Below are 20,349 nucleotides of genomic sequence, written 5' to 3'. Positions count from 1 at the left end.
TGTCTCAGAACCATATGTCTCAGAACCCTGTGTCTCAGAACCATGTGTCTCAGAACCCTGTGTCTCAGAACCATATGTCTCAGAACCCTGTGTCTCAGAACCCTGTGTCTCAGAACCGTGTGTCTCAGAACCCTGTGTCTCAGAACCGTATGTCTCAGAACCCTGTGTCTCAGAACCCTGTGTCTCAGAACCCTGTGTCTCAGAACCATATGTCTCAGAACCGTGTGTCTCAGAACCGTGTGTCTCAGAACCATGTGTCTCAGAACCCTGTGTCTCAGAACCGTGTGTCTCAGAACCCTGTGTCTCAGAACCGCGTGTCTCAGAACCCTGTGTCTCAGAACCATATGTCTCAGAACCGTGTGTCTCAGAACCGTGTGTCTCAGAACCATATGTCTCAGAACCATATGTCTCAGAACCCTGTGTCTCAGAACCCTGTGTCTCAGAACCCTGTGTCTCAGAACCCTGTGTCTCAGAACCCTGTGTCTCAGAACCCTGTGTCTCAGAACCATATGTCTCAGAACCCTGTGTCTCAGAACCCTGTGTCTCAGAACCCTGTGTCTCAGAACCATATGTCTCAGAACCGTGTGTCTCAGAACCGTGTGTCTCAGAACCATGTGTCTCAGAACCCTGTGTCTCAGAACCCTGTGTCTCAGAACTGTGTGTCTCAGAACTGTATGTCTCAGAACCCTGTGTCTCAGAACCCTGTGTCTCAGAACCATATGTCTCAGAACCCTGTGTCTCAGAACCCTGTGTCTCAGAACCCTGTGTCTCAGAACCGTGTGTCTCAGAACCCTGTGTCTCAGAACCCTGTGTCTCAGAACCGTATGTCTCAGAACCCTGTGTCTCAGAACCCTGTGTCTCAGAACCCTGTGTCTCAGAACCATATGTCTCAGAACCGTGTGTCTCAGAACCCTGTGTCTCAGAACCGTGTGTCTCAGAACCCTGTGTCTCAGAACCGTGTGTCTCAGAACCCTGTGTCTCAGAACTGTGTGTCTCAGAACCCTGTGTCTCAGAACCCTGTGTCTCAGAACCATATGTCTCAGAACCCTGTGTCTCAGAACCCTGTGTCTCAGAACCCTGTGTCTCAGAACCGTGTGTCTCAGAACCGTGTGTCTCAGGAACATGTGTCTCAGAACCGTGTGTCTCAGAACCGTGTGTCTCAGAACCCTGTGTCTCAGAACCGTGTGTCTCAGAACCCTGTGTCTCAGAACCGCATGTCTCAGAACCCTGTGTCTCAGAACCATATGTCTCAGACCCTGTGTCTCAGAACCCTGTGTCTCAGAACCCTGTGTCTCAGAACCATATGTCTCAGAACCGTGTGTCTCAGAACCGTGTGTCTCAGAACCGTGTGTCTCAGAACCCTGTGTCTCAGAACCCTGTGTCTCAGAACTGTGTGTCTCAGAACTGTATGTCTCAGAACCCTGTGTCTCAGAACCCTGTGTCTCAGAACCATATGTCTCAGAACCCTGTGTCTCAGAACCCTGTGTCTCAGAACCGTGTGTCTCAGAACCCTGTGTCTCAGAACCGTATGTCTCAGAACCCTGTGTCTCAGAACCCTGTGTCTCAGAACCCTGTGTCTCAGAACCATATGTCTCAGAACCGTGTGTCTCAGAACCGTGTGTCTCAGAACCATGTGTCTCAGAACCCTGTGTCTCAGAACCGTGTGTCTCAGAACCCTGTGTCTCAGAACCGCGTGTCTCAGAACCCTGTGTCTCAGAACCCTGCGTCTCAGAACCGTGTGTCTCAGAACCGCATGTCTCAGAACCCTGTGTCTCAGAACCGTGTGTCTCAGAACCGTGTGTCTCAGAACCGTGTGTCTCAGAACCATATGTCTCAGAACCATATGTCTCAGAACCCTGTGTCTCAGAACCCTGTGTCTCAGAACCCTGTGTCTCAGAACCCTGTGTCTCAGAACCCTGTGTCTCAGAACCATATGTCTCAGAACCCTGTGTCTCAGAACCCTGTGTCTCAGAACCCTGTGTCTCAGAACCGTGTGTCTCAGAACCGTGTGTCTCAGGAAAATGTGTCTCAGAACCGTGTGTCTCAGAACCGTGTGTCTCAGAACCCTGTGTCTCAGAACCGTGTGTCTCAGAACCCTGTGTCTCAGAACTGCATGTCTCAGAACCCTGTGTCTCAGAACCGTATGTCTCAGAACCCTGTGTCTCAGAACCCTGTGTCTCAGAACCGTGTGTCTCAGAACCGTGTGTCTCAGAACCCTGTGTCTCAGAACTGTGTGTCTCAGAACTGTATGTCTCAGAACCCTGTGTCTCAGAATCCTGTGTCTCAGAACCCTGTGTCTCAGAACCGTATGTCTCAGAACCCTGTGTCTCAGAACCCTGTGTCTCAGAACCCTGTGTCTCAGGAACATGTGTCTCAGAACCGCATGTCTCAGAACGGTGTGTCTCAGAACCATGTGTCTCAGAACCCTGTGTCTCAGAACCGTGTGTCTCAGAACCCTGTGTCTCAGAATCGTATGTCTCAGAACCCTGTGTCTCAGAACCCTGTGTCTCAGAACCCTGTGTCTCAGAACCATATGTCTCAGAACCGTGTGTCTCAGAACCGTGTGTCTCAGAACCATGTGTCTCAGAACCCTGTGTCTCAGAACCGTGAGTCTCAGAACCCTGTGTCTCAGAACCCTGTGTCTCAGAACCCTGTGTCTCAGAACCGTGTGTCTCAGAACCGTGTGTCTCAGGAACATGTGTCTCAGAACCGTGTGTCTCAGAACCGTGTGTCTCAGAACCCTGTGTCTCAGAACCGTGTGTCTCAGAACCCTGTGTCTCAGAACTGCATGTCTCAGAACCCTGTGTCTCAGAACCGTATGTCTCAGAACCCTGTGTCTCAGAACCCTGTGTCTCAGAACCCTGTGTCTCAGATCCATATGTCTCAGAACCGTGTGTCTCAGAACCGTGTGTCTCAGAACCGTGTGTCTCAGAACCCTGTGTCTCAGAACCCTGTGTCTCAGAACTGTGTGTCTCAGAACTGTATGTCTCAGAACCCTGTGTCTCAGAACCCTGTGTCTCAGAACCCTGTGTCTCAGAACCCTGTGTCTCAGAACCCTGTGTCTCAGAACCATATGTCTCAGAACCGTGTGTCTCAGGACCGTGTGTCTCAGAACCCTGTGTCTCAGAACGCTGTGTCTCAGAACCATATGTCTCAGAACCCTGTGTCTCAGAACCGTGTGTCTCAGAACCCTGTGTCTCAGAACCCTGTGTCTCAGAACCATATGTCTCAGAACCCTGTGTCTCAGAACCCTGTGTCTCAGAACCCTGTGTCTCAGAACCATGTGTCTCAGAACCCTGTGTCTCAGGAACATGTGTCTCAGAACCGTGTGTCTCAGAACCCTGTGTCTCAGAACCGTGTGTCTCAGAACCCTGTGTCTCAGAACCGCATGTCTCAGAACCCTGTGTCTCAGAACCATATGTCTCAGAACCCTGTGTCTCAGAACCATGTGTCTCAGAACCCTGTGTCTCAGAACCATATGTCTCAGAACCGTGTGTCTCAGAACCGTGTGTCTCAGAACCGTGTGTCTCAGAACCCTGTGTCTCAGAACCGTATGTCTCAGAACCCTGTGTCTCAGAACCCTGTGTCTCAGAACCCTGTGTCTCAGAACCATATGTCTCAGAACCGTGTGTCTCAGAACCGTGTGTCTCAGAACCATGTGTCTCAGAACCCTGTGTCTCAGAACCGTGTGTCTCAGAACCCTGTGTCTCAGAACCGCGTGTCTCAGAACCCTGTGTCTCAGAACCATATGTCTCAGAACCGTGTGTCTCAGAACCGTGTGTCTCAGAACCATATGTCTCAGAACCATATGTCTCAGAACCCTGTGTCTCAGAACCCTGTGTCTCAGAACCCTGTGTCTCAGAACCCTGTGTCTCAGAACCCTGTGTCTCAGAACCCTGTGTCTCAGAACCATATGTCTCAGAACCCTGTGTCTCAGAACCCTGTGTCTCAGAACCCTGTGTCTCAGAACCATGTGTCTCAGAACCGTGTGTCTCAGGAACATGTGTCTCAGAACCGTGTGTCTCAGAACCCTGTGTCTCAGAACCGTGTGTCTCAGAACCCTGTGTCTCAGAACCGCATGTCTCAGAACCCTGTGTCTCAGAACCATATGTCTCAGAACCCTGTGTCTCAGAACCCTGTGTCTCAGAACCCTGTGTCTCAGAACCATATGTCTCAGAACCGTGTGTCTCAGAACCGTGTGTCTCAGAACCGTGTGTCTCAGAACCCTGTGTCTCAGAACCCTGTGTCTCAGAACTGTGTGTCTCAGAACTGTATGTCTCAGAACCCTGTGTCTCAGAACCCTGTGTCTCAGAACCATATGTCTCAGAACCCTGTCTCAGAACCCTGTGTCTCAGAACCCTGTGTCTCAGAACCGTGTGTCTCAGAACCCTGTGTCTCAGAACCCTGTGTCTCAGAACCGTATGTCTCAGAACCCTGTGTCTCAGAACCCTGTGTCTCAGAACCCTGTGTCTCAGAACCATATGTCTCAGAACCGTGTGTCTCAGAACCGCGTGTCTCAGAACCGTGTGTCTCAGAACCCTGTGTCTCAGAACCGTGTGTCTCAGAACCCTGTGTCTCAGAACTGTGTGTCTCAGACCCCTGTGTCTCAGAACCCTGTGTCTCAGAACCATATGTCTCAGAACCCTGTGTCTCAGAACCCTGTGTCTCAGAACCCTGTGTCTCAGAACCATGTGTCTCAGAACCGTGTGTCTCAGGAACATGTGTCTCAGAACCGTGTGTCTCAGAACCCTGTGTCTCAGAACCCTGTGTCTCAGAACCGTGTGTCTCAGAACCCTGTGTCTCAGAACCGCATGTCTCAGAACCGTGTGTCTCAGAACCATATGTCTCAGAACCCTGTGTCTCAGAACCATGTGTCTCAGAACCCTGTGTCTCAGAACCATATGTCTCAGAACCCTGTGTCTCAGAACCCTGTGTCTCAGAACCGTGTGTCTCAGAACCCTGTGTCTCAGAACCGTATGTCTCAGAACCCTGTGTCTCAGAACCCTGTGTCTCAGAACCCTGTGTCTCAGAACCATATGTCTCAGAACCGTGTGTCTCAGAACCGTGTGTCTCAGAACCATGTGTCTCAGAACCCTGTGTCTCAGAACCGTGTGTCTCAGAACCCTGTGTCTCAGAACCGCGTGTCTCAGAACCCTGTGTCTCAGAACCATATGTCTCAGAACCGTGTGTCTCAGAACCGTGTGTCTCAGAACCATATGTCTCAGAACCATATGTCTCAGAACCCTGTGTCTCAGAACCCTGTGTCTCAGAACCCTGTGTCTCAGAACCCTGTGTCTCAGAACCCTGTGTCTCAGAACCCTGTGTCTCAGAACCATATGTCTCAGAACCCTGTGTCTCAGAACCCTGTGTCTCAGAACCCTGTGTCTCAGAACCATGTGTCTCAGAACCGTGTGTCTCAGGAACATGTGTCTCAGAACCGTGTGTCTCAGAACCCTGTGTCTCAGAACCGTGTGTCTCAGAACCCTGTGTCTCAGAACCGCATGTCTCAGAACCCTGTGTCTCAGAACCATATGTCTCAGAACCCTGTGTCTCAGAACCCTGTGTCTCAGAACCCTGTGTCTCAGAACCATATGTCTCAGAACCGTGTGTCTCAGAACCGTGTGTCTCAGAACCGTGTGTCTCAGAACCCTGTGTCTCAGAACCCTGTGTCTCAGAACTGTGTGTCTCAGAACTGTATGTCTCAGAACCCTGTGTCTCAGAACCCTGTGTCTCAGAACCATATGTCTCAGAACCCTGTGTCTCAGAACCCTGTGTCTCAGAACCCTGTGTCTCAGAACCGTGTGTCTCAGAACCCTGTGTCTCAGAACCCTGTGTCTCAGAACCTTATGTCTCAGAACCCTGTGTCTCAGAACCCTGTGTCTCAGAACCCTGTGTCTCAGAACCATATGTCTCAGAACCGTGTGTCTCAGAACCGTGTGTCTCAGAACCGTGTGTCTCAGAACCCTGTGTCTCAGAACCGTGTGTCTCAGAACCCTGTGTCTCAGAACTGTGTGTCTCAGAACCCTGTGTCTCAGAACCCTGTGTCTCAGAACCATATGTCTCAGAACCCTGTGTCTCAGAACCCTGTGTCTCAGAACCCTGTGTCTCAGAACCATGTGTCTCAGAACCGTGTGTCTCAGGAACATGTGTCTCAGAACCGTGTGTCTCAGAACCGTGTGTCTCAGAACCCTGTGTCTCAGAACCGTGTGTCTCAGAACCCTGTGTCTCAGAACCGCATGTCTCAGAACCCTGTGTCTCAGAACCATATGTCTCAGAACCCTGTGTCTCAGAACCCTGTGTCTCAGAACCCTGTGTCTCAGAACCATATGTCTCAGAACCGTGTGTCTCAGAACCGTGTGTCTCAGAACCGTGTGTCTCAGAACCCTGTGTCTCAGAACCCTGTGTCTCAGAACTGTGTGTCTCAGAACTGTATGTCTCAGAACCCTGTGTCTCAGAACCCTGTGTCTCAGAACCATATGTCTCAGAACCCTGTGTCTCAGAACCCTGTGTCTCAGAACCGTGTGTCTCAGAACCCTGTGTCTCAGAACCGTATGTCTCAGAACCCTGTGTCTCAGAACCCTGTGTCTCAGAACCCTGTGTCTCAGAACCATATGTCTCAGAACCGTGTGTCTCAGAACCGTGTGTCTCAGAACCATGTGTCTCAGAACCCTGTGTCTCAGAACCGTGTGTCTCAGAACCCTGTGTCTCAGAACCGCGTGTCTCAGAACCCTGTGTCTCAGAACCCTGCGTCTCAGAACCGTGTGTCTCAGAACCGCATGTCTCAGAACCCTGTGTCTCAGAACCGTGTCTCAGAACCGTGTGTCTCAGAACCGTGTGTCTCAGAACCATATGTCTCAGAACCATATGTCTCAGAACCCTGTGTCTCAGAACCCTGTGTCTCAGAACCCTGTGTCTCAGAACCCTGTGTCTCAGAACCCTGTGTCTCAGAACCATATGTCTCAGAACCCTGTGTCTCAGAACCCTGTGTCTCAGAACCCTGTGTCTCAGAACCGTGTGTCTCAGAACCGTGTGTCTCAGGAACATGTGTCTCAGAACCGTGTGTCTCAGAACCGTGTGTCTCAGAACCCTGTGTCTCAGAACTGCATGTCTCACAACCCTGTGTCTCAGAACCGTATGTCTCAGAACCCTGTGTCTCAGAACCCTGTGTCTCAGAACCCTGTGTCTCAGAACCATATGTCTCAGAACCGTGTGTCTCAGAACCGTGTGTCTCAGAACCGTGTGTCTCAGAACCGTGTGTCTCAGAACCCTGTGTCTCAGAACTGTGTGTCTCAGAACTGTATGTCTCAGAACCCTGTGTCTCAGAACCCTGTGTCTCAGAACCCTGTGTCTCAGAACCGTATGTCTCAGAACCCTGTGTCTCAGAACCCTGTGTCTCAGAACCCTGTGTCTCAGGAACATGTGTCTCAGAACCGCATGTCTCAGAACCGTGTGTCTCAGAACCATGTGTCTCAGAACCCTGTGTCTCAGAACCGTGTGTCTCAGAACCCTGTGTCTCAGAACTGTGTGTCTCAGAACCCTGTGTCTCAGAACCCTGTGTCTCAGAACCATATGTCTCAGAACCCTGTGTCTCAGAACCCTGTGTCTCAGAACCCTGTGTCTCAGAACCATGTGTCTCAGAACCGTGTGTCTCAGGAACATGTGTCTCAGAACCGTGTGTCTCAGAACCCTGTGTCTCAGAACCGTGTGTCTCAGAACCCTGTGTCTCAGAACCGCATGTCTCAGAACCCTGTGTCTCAGAACCATATGTCTCAGAACCCTGTGTCTCAGAACCATGTGTCTCAGAACCCTGTGTCTCAGAACCATATGTCTCAGAACCGTGTGTCTCAGAACCGTGTGTCTCAGAACCGTGTGTCTCAGAACCCTGTGTCTCAGAACCCTGTGTCTCAGAACTGTGTGTCTCAGAACTGTATGTCTCAGAACCCTGTGTCTCAGAACCCTGTGTCTCAGAACCATATGTCTCAGAACCCTGTGTCTCAGAACCCTGTGTCTCAGAACCCTGTGTCTCAGAACCGTATGTCTCAGAACCCTGTGTCTCAGAACCCTGTGTCTCAGAACCCTGTGTCTCAGAACCATATGTCTCAGAACCGTGTGTCTCAGAACCGTGTGTCTCAGAACCATGTGTCTCAGAACCCTGTGTCTCAGAACCGTGTGTCTCAGAACCCTGTGTCTCAGAACCGCGTGTCTCAGAACCCTGTGTCTCAGAACCCTGTGTCTCAGAACCGTGTGTCTCAGAACCATGTGTCTCAGAACCCTGTGTCTCAGAACCGTGTGTCTCAGAACCCTGTGTCTCAGAACCGCGTGTCTCAGAACCCTGTGTCTCAGAACCCTGTGTCTCAGAACTGTGTGTCTCAGAACCGCATGTCTCAGAACCCTGTGTCTCAGAACCGTGTGTCTCAGAACCGTGTGTCTCAGAACCCTGTGTCTCAGAACCGTGTGTCTCAGAACCGTGTGTCTCAGAACCGTGTGTCTCAGAACCGTGTGTCTCAGAACCCTGTGTCTCAGAACCGTGTGTCTCAGAACCGTGTGTCTCAGAACCATGTGTCTCAGAACCCTGTGTCTTAGAACCCTGTGTCTCAGAACCCTGTGTCTCAGGAACATGTGTCTCAGAACCGCATGTCTCAGAACCCTGTGTCTCAGATGCAGGGCATGGAACCCTACCTAACACCTCTTTCACCTGCCAGGCTTTGTTCTTGCGTTGCTCCAATCATTTCTAGTCTCCCAGATCTCCCCTTTGGAGTAGAGGGGTTTTACTCTGTGTTTACTCAACGGTTACATTCTGGGAGTATGCAATCTTTTTCAAACTTTTATATTGACCTAGAGAGTTTGTCTGGAGTTGCAGAGGAGGCTTTGTGAATTTTGTGAAATTCTGACAGCATTGAGACTGTGGTGGGAACACTTGCAGGTAGACTAGACTACTGTAGGTATGCTTGCAGGTAGACTGGGTACATTTGCATTATGAGATAACCATGAGCTTTTGGACACTAGGATAGAGAATATGGTTTGAATATGAAATTTCTCTCATGAATTTCCTCATGTGTTCCAGGATGGTTATCTACCTAGTAATATGACTGAGAGGCGACTAGATCACAAGAGCCAATGTTGGAGGAAGTCAGTCACTTAGGGCCACGCCTTTGAAGGTTCTATCTTGTGCTCCCTCCCTCCCTCCCTCCCCCCTCCCTCCCTCCCTCTCTGTGGACTGTCAGGAGGTGAATAGCTTTGCTCCTCCACAGTTTTCCACCACATCCTGCTGTGTCACAGGCCTACAGTGGTGGGCTGTAAAACCACAGACTCAAACACTCGAAACCTAGACGTTCACATCTTGCCTCCCTTGACCGTGTACATGGGCACTGGTGGTGAAAGTGGCTCTTGTTAGGTTTAGTGCTCTGACAGGTTAGCTTGCATTGGGCAGGGGAGTAAATGTTCACTTAATTCAGTCACCAGCTGTCACCATGGCTTGTGAGGTTAGAGAGCCCCAAGATGCAGCTGCTGGCTGTAAGAAAGCGGTTGGACTTAGAGACTCATTCTGACCCCACAGATACACTTGTGAAAACAGAGGAAGGAAAGAGAGAGTCGGTAGTCTATGCATCACTTTAAACTGTCTTAAAGTTGCCTCTTAATTCTGGACCAAGAGTTCCTAAAACTGTGTGATCACTGGAAACACTGGAGAATCTTCTGTGCTGGGTTTTCTTGTTCTCCGTGTCTCTATCAGACACCATGCCCTGACATTATGGTCTCCACTGGCCAAAGTGGATCCCACTCTCTGAAGAGAGATGTCTTCCCTTCAGAGATCTCCCCAGGAGGGGAGCAAGCCTGGTGAGTCCTTGGAAAATCTCTCACACTGTTGAATGAGTGGAGCCCGATTGAGTAACTTGTAGGGGCGGCATAGACAAGGAAAAGTCGTATGACACAGAGGTGATCTGTGAGATTTGTGCACGATGGACACTTGGAAGTCTTGAAGAACAACAAACAAAAGCAACACATGGAGCTAGGCCTAGGAGAGAGCTCAGGCCTCCTTTGGCTCAGCTCTGAGTTCAGCCTCCTGCCGCTTTAGCACTTAGCCAGCCGGGAACGCCACTGCGTCACCCTGAGTGTGAATTTTCACGTCTGTGAAACGGCAAAGGCGGCTTGTATGGAGTTAATTACGTCCGTAGACTGTTGGGTGGGAAACAACGTCTCAGCAAATGGTGTGACTGTGGGTGACAACCCTTTGTCTCCATTTCAGTTATTCCACTCAATGTTTTAGAATGCTCTCCTGTCTTTCTGTAGAGGATTTAGTGCTGAGGGTCTCTGAGGTCATTTCCCATTATCTTCTCAGATGAAGAAATCCAGTCCCAGAGGGGTCCAGGGACTTGTCAAGGAGAGATAGCTTCCAGACTCCGGTCCAACCCCACCAGACCCTTGCCGATGTGTGCTCTGCTATCAGGTCAACTTAGAGTGAGCAGGGTGACCAATGCCAGGCTTGTCTTGTGTGCTGTTGACTACTGTGTGGCCCATGGTGCCATTTATAGCTTTGACTTTATAGCTTCGTAAAGAACCTTCAGATGTAATTGCAAACACTCCACCCAGCCAAACACAGACTCCTTCGCCTAATAATAAAGCTTTAAGTGGTGACGTGGGAGAGCAGCGAGGCGACAGCTCATATGAAATGAAAACTCAGGGCAAAGTGGACTCGGTAGCGGCACGGTTTCCCCAGCAGTCCATGGGATACCATGGGATATTTCAAAAGGCACAGTGTGTCAAGTGGTTGTCCAGATCCTGGGGAAAGGACTGTAGACTGATAGACTGCTTCTTCCCACCACACATGAGTGTGTATGCTCACACACACCCTGCCCCTGCCCACACGCACACACGTGTGCCATCACAACCATTAGTTTCCGTGTTTCTGCCATTTGTCAGAAATCGAACTTTCTGTTGTTTCCAGTTTTATCAAAAATGAAGCTTTTGTTCCTGACTTTTCTATTCTTGGAGGAGACACAGAAACTGCCCTGGGGTTGGAGAGTGGTAAGATCTGCCTGCTAGCTGCGGCTCTTGAGTTAAGAGCATCTGTGCACTCACCTCCCTCATTAACTCTGTTCACCCGAGATGGACCCCAGTGGTAGACCAGGGCACACTCCACATGCTGCAGTGATCTTCACCATCTTTAGTTTTGAATGTGGGAAGGTAGGATTCTCCCCCACATTTTTTTTTACCAAGTGTGTCTTACTTGTGTCCTTTGTACATAGAGGACCACCAATGCACAAAGGCTTTTGGAGCCCAGGGCCCTAGGTAAAGTGAGGCAGAGACGTGAGGTTGGTAGTAGGAGTTCTGGGGCAGGATGCTGGTCTGAACCTGGTTCTCCAGTCATGCATTTGAATTCAGTGGCCATGCAGGAGCCAGCCTTTGCATGCCCTGAGACTGGTGCTAGAGGTGCCAGCTGAGGACGCTGTGCAGCATGTAGACCTCCACAGACACGCACCTCCTGCTGAAACTACCCTGAGTGCCAGCACCTGCCATGGCCAACACCTGCCATGGCCAACACCTGCCATGGTCACCACCTGCCATGGTCACCACCTGCTATGGTCAACACCTGCCATGGTCACCACCTGCCATGGTCACCACCTGCTATGGTCAACACCTGCCATGGTCACCACCTGCCATAGTCAACACCTGCCATATTTAACACCTGCTGTAGTCAACACCTGCCATGGTCAACACCTGCCATGATCAACACCTGCCATAGCCAACACCTGCCATAGTCAACACCTGCCGTAGTCAACAGGAAGACTTGCAGCTGCATACACTTGTCCCATACTCTTAGCACAGAGAGACACATGGAAGAGCAAGGACCGGAAGAATGGGAGCGACACCGCTCTGCCCTCACCCCCATCCTCGTCCCAGCATCTGGAGGACCACTGCCCTGAGGAAGCTGTACCCCTCAGAGCTGCACCCCTCCCTATACACAGTCAGGGACTCTCAAGTCAAGACTAGAGGAGGGAAGGTGAGGCTTCAGCTGGACTAGAGTTAAATCTGCCACACAAGCACATGTATCCTTGAAGGAAGGAAAAGGAGATTTGATCCAATAGGATTGAAAAGCATTACACAAAACCTGTCTCATGCTCCCACCCCAGGGCTGAGCACTGCTCAGGTAGGTGGATAGGATTATGAGTTGCAGAGCTGGGGAAGGGGTGGGGCTTGATGGAGTCAGATGCAGTGCGAGCACACGCATGTTCTTCAGTACACGACCAGACTCAGGTGTACTCGCTGGAAGCACAGCCACGCTCAGGTCCCTAGGGTTTCCTGTGGCTGCTGGCTAAGGTCTGGCTCCCACCACTGCCTGCCAGTCCTGCTTGTTCCAATTCTGTGGCCTGGGCAGAGGGAGGGGCTCTAACCCGAGGCATGTTTTATCCATCACATCTTGGTTGTTACGATACGGTTTATTTTTCTTCATAAGAAGAAACAAACATGTGTCTCCAAATGCTGGCAGCTCAGAACATTCCATGTGTTTGTGGAGAGACAGACCGGATGGCACAAGTTCAGTCGAAGGATGCAGTGTAGGCTTCCATGTCTGAGCGAGACATCAAAGCAGCTTGCATTTCAGTTTCCAGGAAGCCTGCGGCAGTACGTGTGGTTAATTCCTCAGTTCCTAGAGAGTGGCCTTGTGGGTATGTCCCCTGTCAGCTCTGCTTCCCCAAGAGAGGGAAACACACATTGTGTCATGTGTGTGTGTCCTTCCTCGTCACCCCCCCCACACACACACACGCTCACCTGGCAACAGCTGCCTTCATTGATTTGTGCTGAGAGAAAGATTGTGTCTTTTCAGGTACCACATGGAAATGGCCTTTTAAGGTTTCTACGTATTAAAGCAATAAACAGTCACAAAATATTCTTGGGGACTGTGGCAATGGCTCGGTTAGCAAGCTACCTGCCACATGAGCATGAGGATCTGAGTTTGATCCCCAGCACCCACATAGAAATGTTATGTGGTGATGTTATAACCCCAGTGCTGGGGAGGCAGCAGTGGGTGGTTTCCCTGGGGTTCAAGTTCTAGCCAGCCTAAACCAATTGCTGAGTTCCAGGTTCAAAGAGACCAAAAGAGATAAAAAAAACAAACAAGGAGGATGGCCCTGGGGAGGGGCGACACCCGAGGGTGTCTTTTGATACCACATGTACACACATATGTACATACATGCCCCCACAAAATTTTCTAAAGTGCTGGCAGAGGTCCTGAGTGTGACCCTGAAGGACCCATGAGGGGAAAGCTGGACTCAGCGGCAGGGCACACACTGTTAACCCCAGTTTTGGGAAGGCAGAGAGAGACAGGAAGGTCTCGCGTTTACTGACCAGCCAGCCTTGTTGGTAAGTGTCAGGCCAGTGGGAGACACCTCTCATAAGCAAGGTGGACCATACCTGTGCATGACTCCTGGCCTCCACTTGCATGTGTACACACACACACACACACACACACACACACACACACACACACACACACACGCCAATACCATCATCACCATAACTAACCCCAACTCCCAAACACTAAATACATAGGAAACAACCCAAAAGTTCTATCCGGATACAGTGTCTCCCTGATGCATCTCTATGCTACCTGTGCCTTACCTACTATATGTAAACTGTGAGCATCTCTCCAAGGTGACTCAAATCTTAAATAGACACGTGGTCATCCTGGACATTGACTGGGTGCACTGTGGTCATGTAATCTGTGCACACACAGGTAGCGGGGCACTCAGTATTTCCATCTCCTTACACATGCCTGTGTTGGAAATCGTCACTCTCCGTCTAGTTCTTCCTAGTCATCTCTCTATTTGTAATGATGTGCACGCACTTAGATGTCCACGTGCGCGTGAGTGCAGCTGCCTGCGGGAGACAGAGGCGCTGGATCAGCTCTTAAGCTGGAGTCAGAGGTGTCCGTGAGCTACTGGATGTGGGTGCTGGGAGCCAAGCTTGGGTCTTCAGCGGAAGCAGGAAGTGCTCTTAACCACTGAGCAGTCTTTCTAGCCCCTCCTGTTTCTTTATGAGATGGCCTCGTGTTTAATATCTACCAACCATACGCTATGGAAGACCCTGCCGAAGGACGGGTGGTTGGCTGCCCCTTCCCTTCATCTCCCCTTCCCTGATAAATGTTGCGCCTCCTGGAATATCCCTCCGCAAGAGTCTTCACAGTAGACCACGGCCAGCTTCTGAACCCCTTACCACACTGCTGCCCAGGCAGGTTTTGAACAGATTGCAAGATCGATTTTCTCTCTCATGGATTACTGTTTCCCCATACACCCTCCCTCTCACTCTCCCTCCCCACGAATCCCCCTTCTGCTTTCATGACACGTATTCTGTCATCCTGTTCCCCCTCCCTTCAAACAGCTTCCCCCAGGCCTAGTCCCTTCTCTACTCTAGTGCTCTACAGATGGACAGACAGACGGACAGACAGATGGACAGACAGACGGACAAGCATACATACAGACTTGTTCACATATAGACAGACAGACAGACAGGCGTTCTACATAAGAACAAAACTGTGGTAGTTGTCCAAGTTTGGCTTATTTTGCTTAACAATGATTCCAGTTCCGCCCATCTTTTTTTTTTTTTTTTGTGGATGTCGTAATTTCACCGTGTTTTCATGACAAATAAAGTTACATTGTTTGTATGTATTACATTTTCCTCATCCATTCATTTGTTGATGAGTATCTAGGCTGGGCCTATGTCTCCACAATTGGGGATCGTATACTAGTATGACTGGGCGTGTTCCTGTGGTGTGCTGCTTTGGACTCCTTTGGGTGGAACGGCTGGATTGTGCCGTAGACCTGAGCATCCGTGTTGATGTCCATACTGGGGATCATCTTGCATCCCCACCAGCAGAGCACCTGGGTTCCTCCTTGTCCAGCTCCTCTCCAGCATTCATTACAATATCCTCTCACTTCCCGTCTTTTTCTTTGTTCCTCGCCCTCCTATAACAGCCACTGTGACTGATTGAGAGATAGTCTCAAAGTGGTTTTAATTGGAGTTGTCCTGATGGCTTAGGATGTTGAACATTTTCACAAATGTTTACTGTCCATCTGTATTTCTTCCTTGACTACTCAGTTCATTAGCCTGCTTATTAATTGGATGATTTGGGGAGGGAGTATTTAATGTTTGCAATTTTTAGAGCCTAAATATATTAATTTCTTGTCAGATATATAGTTTGTAAAATTTCTCCCAAAAGTGTAGGTGAGTGATGTTCTGTTGCTGTAGTAAACACTATGTTGAAAGCTGCCTGGAGGCGAGGGTTTATTTTGCCTTACAGCTTCCAGTCCATCACAGAGGGAAGTCAGGCCAGTGGGAGCTCTAGGGAGGAACCTGGTTGCAGGAACTGAAGCAGAGACCACAGAGAAATCCTACTCCCCTGGCCTGCTCAGCCTACTTCTTATAGAACCCAGGACCTTCTGCCCAGGGTTGGCACCACCACAGTGGCCCGGGCCCTCCCGCATTGATTATTAATCAAGAAAAGGCCTCACAGACTTGCCTATGTAATGAAGGCATTCTCTCAGTCAAGGTCCCTCTTCCCTGGTGACTCTGGCTTGTGTCAAGTTGGGAAAACAGAAAAAGAAACAGTCATCACACTGTCTCTTTGCTTTGATGGTCTCCTTTGTTGTGCAGAAGATTTTTAATTTCATGCAGTCCCATTTGTCAGCTCTTGGGGTTATTTCCTGTGCCATCAGAGTCCTTTCCAGAAAGTCCTTGCTGGCATCTGTTTTGAAGGGCGTCCCCTGAGTTTTCCTTTGGGAGTTTCATTGATGGGATCACTCTGAACCTGCAGGTCATCTCCCAATACTGCCTTCCCAACCTGTCTTCCAATGCTTTCGAGTCACAGGTTAGATTTATTTTTTATCTTTTAAAACCCACCTGAGTAGGTTCCTGCCCTGACTTCTGCGCTGTAACATAATTCATTGTATTTTGAAGAGCTGCTGATTTCTATGCTGGCTTTGTACCCTGCCACTTTTATAAAAGCCAGACTCTTCCCTCTTGTGTCAATGCAGAGTCCTAAAAGCGACGAGGAAGTCAGAAAGGTCAGGGGATGATGACTCAGACTCGTGAAGAGCCAGGAGAGCGGAGGCGGGGAGATCCAGGAGCTGCCGTGGAGACAGATCGCGGTGACAAAACGGGCCTCGAGTGTGTGTACAGACACAGGTGGGTGACGGGGATGCTGTCGAGTCAGGTGACCAGAGTGATACACAGGAGAGAAGGGCCAGGAGAAGGGGCAGAAAATGCATGCACGGGTTTGGACCGTCAGGGAAGACCGAGATAGGCATGGCTGTGGCTGAGCTGCAGGCCTGAGCTGACCATTGGGAACAGTGGCTGGAGGTAATCACAGGGCAGACAGCTGGGAAGCAGCGTGTGCTGACGTGACGTGTGCACACTCTACTCCCACCCCACCCCTGCACACACACACACACACACAGGTGCACACACACATACACAGGTGCACACACAGGTACACACACACATACACAGGTGCACACACACAGGTGCACACACAGGTGCATACACACAGTTGTACACACACATACACAGGTGCACACACACAGGTGCACACACAGGTGCATACACACAGGTGCACACACACATACACAGGTGCACACACACAGGTGCACACACAGGTGCATACACACAGTTGTACACACACATACACAGGTGCACACACACAGGTGCACACACAGGTGCATACACACAGGTGCACACACACATACACAGGTGCACACACAGGTGCACACACACATACACAGGTGCACACACACAGGCGTACACACAGGTGCATACACACAGGTGCACACACAGGCACACACACACACAGGTGCACCTACACAGGCGCGTGCACGCACGTGCGCGCACACACCCCCCCCACACACACAGGTGCACACACACATACACAGGTGCACACACAGGTACACACACACATACACAGGTGCACACACACAGGTGCACACACAGGTGCATACACACAGGTGCACACACACATACACAGGTGCACACACAGGTGCACACATACATACACAGGTGCACACACACAGGTGCACACACAGGTGCATACACACAGGTGCACACACACAGGTGCACACACAGGCACACACACACACAGGTGCACCTACACAGGCGCGTACACGCACGCGCGCACACACCCACCCACCCACACACACACACACACACCCTGGGAAGCAGTGTGTGCTCCTGTGGCAGCAACCCCACCTTCAGGTTCCCACAGCCCATCCAGGTCCTCACCTGAGTCTCTCTTGACCTCTTCTCTGTGACTGTGTGCTGCGTGTTTGCGGCCGTGTGTGCCTGACTGGCTAGTGTCTGCTGGGGGACACACGGAGGAGCTAAAAAGGGAGGTTGGATGCGCGGGATGTCAGACATGGAAAGGTTTCACTCGAGGCGTCGGCTTTGACAAGGACGAAGGAGACTGTGTCCAGTGCTTCTGACTCGCCTGCCTTGCTCCTCCCAGCCCGCGGAGATGCTAGAGACGTAAACACTTAACAGCTTCACCAGTCAGGACCCAACTGAGGAGACAGATACACGTGCCTTGCGCGTGGGTCAAGCTGATGGGCTGTGTGTGAGCCAACCCTCTTCATGCATAGACTAAGTCAGGCGATGCTGCACTGTGGTTCCCTTTCTGGCTTTCTAAGGCTAGGGACAGAGTCGCACCCGAAAGGGTTTTGAGGCGGGAGGGCACTGGTGAGTATGCTGGCAGTGAAGAGGACACTGAAGGCCCCACAAAGGGGACATTGCTGCTGAGCCGATGGCGTGCATCTCGCTAGCCATGCCCAGAGCTGCTATGTGGCGGGGCCGGGCAGTCCCACCCTGGGATCCAACGACAAAGGGGACACAGAGGGTTCCATCAACTGCAGTGAGAGCTCCGGGTAGGAGGCTGGCACCGGATAAAAGGCACTGGGGGTGTCGGGAAGGGTGTGGCCCGGCCAGCAGTACAAGGACAAGTAGGACAAAGTGACACATTTGTGTAGTCCCACAGCAGAGGAGCAAAAGCCAGCCCAGTGCCTTGGGATGGAGGGTGGAGCTGGTTCTGCATCTTGGAGGGAGGGGTCCTTGGCAGCTGAACAGTGGAGAACGTGTTTCTAATTATCACATTGGACCTTTGATCTGCTCCAATTATTTGTTTCCTCTGTAAACACACTTGACTCATCGATGCTGGGTTTGGGCAGCTGCTCTGGTTGGCACTGGTTGGCGGTGGGGCCTCCGGTGCTTCCCAAATGGCACACAAGTGCCCAGGCCTCCACACAGCGTGCAGACACGGGCCTCCTGCTGTGTGCTGCAGACAGACAGAATGGCTGGCTGAGGTTGCCTTACTGCTCTGAGTCCCGGTCTTTCCTTTCAGAAAGCTCTGGAAGGAGATGGAAGACAGCGCCGCACATGCTCTCAAGCTAACCTGGACACCCCAGTGGGAGCACCGGCGGGGGTAAAGAGTGGAGACGCCATCATTAAACCCTCAAAGCTGCTGGCTAGTCTCGTGGGATTTATGGACTCAGCCCACACCTGAACTTGTGCATCTAAAATGTAAAACCTCCAGCAACCATGAGATAAAGGCTGTGTGGGTCATCCCTATGACCTGAGAAGGATTTTGGATATATTCTTGCGAATTCTACTTTTTAAAGTAACTTGAAAATTTTGGTCATAGGACAGAGTAGTGAGTTTCACATGTGCCTAGTATGTGCCCTTGCCATTGGTGAGCAGCCCTAGGCCAGGCCTGTACATTTGAGAATTAAAAGCATTTTTATTGAGTTATATTTTACATATTATATAATTCAGTCACTTCAAGTACACAATTCAGTGGTTTTAAAAAGACTTGTTTTCCTTTTTATATTAGAAGATGCTTGACCACATACATGTATGTGCATTACATTTGTACAGGACACATGGGGGCCAGAGGAGGGCGTTATATCCCTTGGAAGTGGAGTTACAGGTGGTTGTGTTACATCATGTAGGTGCTGGGAATTGAACCCGGGTCCTCTGGAAGAGCAGCCAGCATCTTAACTCCTCAGCTATTTCTCCAGTCCCTCGATGAGTTTTTGGAAAGTAAACATACAGCTTGTACAACCATGGTCAGTTCTGGACGGTTTTTGTCATTCTCCTATGTCCCCTACATAGTTGCTGTTAGTCTGTCCCTGCTTCCTACATTCCAGTGACTACTGTTCCACACAGTCTCTGTAGATTTACCTTTTCTGAATACTGATATAAATGGGACCACATGACACTTTAGAGGTCTACCTGCATATCATGTGAGTCTCCTCTTGCTGAGTGATGCTCCGTTGGGTGGATAGACAGATAGACTTGCTGGTTGGTGGAGGTTCAAGGCAGCTCCAGTCAGATCTTTGTGTGGGGAAAGACTTAACATTTCAAATAAAAAGACTTGTCTTGATTCTCAGTTATCCAGAATGTTCTATCAGCTTAAGAAAAGTGTGTGTGTGTGTGTGTGTGTGTGTGTGTGTGTGTGTGTGTGTGCGCTGAGTAGTTGGTGTCATAGAAGAAGACAGAGCCTCAGTCTCCAGAGAAACTCACTTGATTCCAGGGCAGGGTATGGCTGTGAGCCCTGGGTAGGGTATGGCTGCCAAGATGGTGTTAATTGGCAGGTACTTTCCGAATATCAAGTGCCAGACTCCTGTCAGTCTAGATCTGTGTCAACCAGGTTTCACTGTAAGCACACCAATGTAAAGGGGGAATTTGTTGGCTTACATAATGAGATACCTGAGGGCTAGAGCTGCATTCAAGATAGCATCCCCTGTTTCTGGCTTCTTTCTGACTTGTGTATTGTTTCATAGATTCAATTTGGTGTTATTTGACTAGGAATGCCAGTTTTTGAGTTCAAGTTTATTAGACAAATACCCAGTTCTAGTGGCTTCAGAGAAAGTGTTGTCTAGATACAGTTAGGAACTAGAATAACAATGGGGAGGATTGAATTACAAATAAATCAAATTAAAGGTTGGATTCTGGTCCCCAGGAGGCTGCCAAGCTTTGTTACTCAGTGACTAAACCAGTTCCAATTTGTAGGATCCTTAACCACGCTCTTAAATTGGGTGTCTTCTACAGTAGACGGACAGAATCACTGTTGCTGTAGCCGGGAAAACCAAGGCTGAGGTCAAACAAGTCTGCAGGTTACAGGAAGTGCCTGTGGCAGATCGGCCCTTAAATTTAAGGCTTCCTGTTCAGCCATCTTCTTATGTAAATGAGGCACATGTGCATTTGATGAACAGGTGTAAGTTCTTCTCCATACATGGGGCTTCTTTTGGATGGAGGCAAGAAAGCAGGGGTGCAGGAGGGGAAATTTTATATTTCAGTAGGTGGCAGCCTCTC

At 50.2% G+C, this 20,349-nt stretch overlaps 1 protein-coding gene across 1 annotated transcript in view; it reads left to right on the top strand.

Annotated features, from left to right (window-relative positions):
• Agtpbp1 (ATP/GTP binding carboxypeptidase 1) overlaps positions 1 to 19,417 on the top strand; it is a 156,770-nt gene extending 137,353 nt beyond the window's left edge. Inside the window, exons 28-29 of the transcript XR_005881012.1 lie at positions 16,026 to 16,176; positions 18,377 to 19,417. The gene's annotated coding sequence lies outside the window, so the exon portion shown is untranslated. The remainder of the gene's footprint in view (positions 1 to 16,025; positions 16,177 to 18,376) is intronic.
• Positions 19,418 to 20,349: the final 932 nt, after the last annotated feature.

The sequence above is a fragment of the Mesocricetus auratus genome, unplaced genomic scaffold, assembly GCF_017639785.1.
Source record: "Mesocricetus auratus isolate SY011 unplaced genomic scaffold, BCM_Maur_2.0 Super-Scaffold_100013, whole genome shotgun sequence".
NCBI classification, from domain to species: domain Eukaryota; kingdom Metazoa; phylum Chordata; class Mammalia; order Rodentia; family Cricetidae; genus Mesocricetus; species Mesocricetus auratus.
This window is presented reverse-complemented; position numbering and strand designations above follow the sequence as displayed.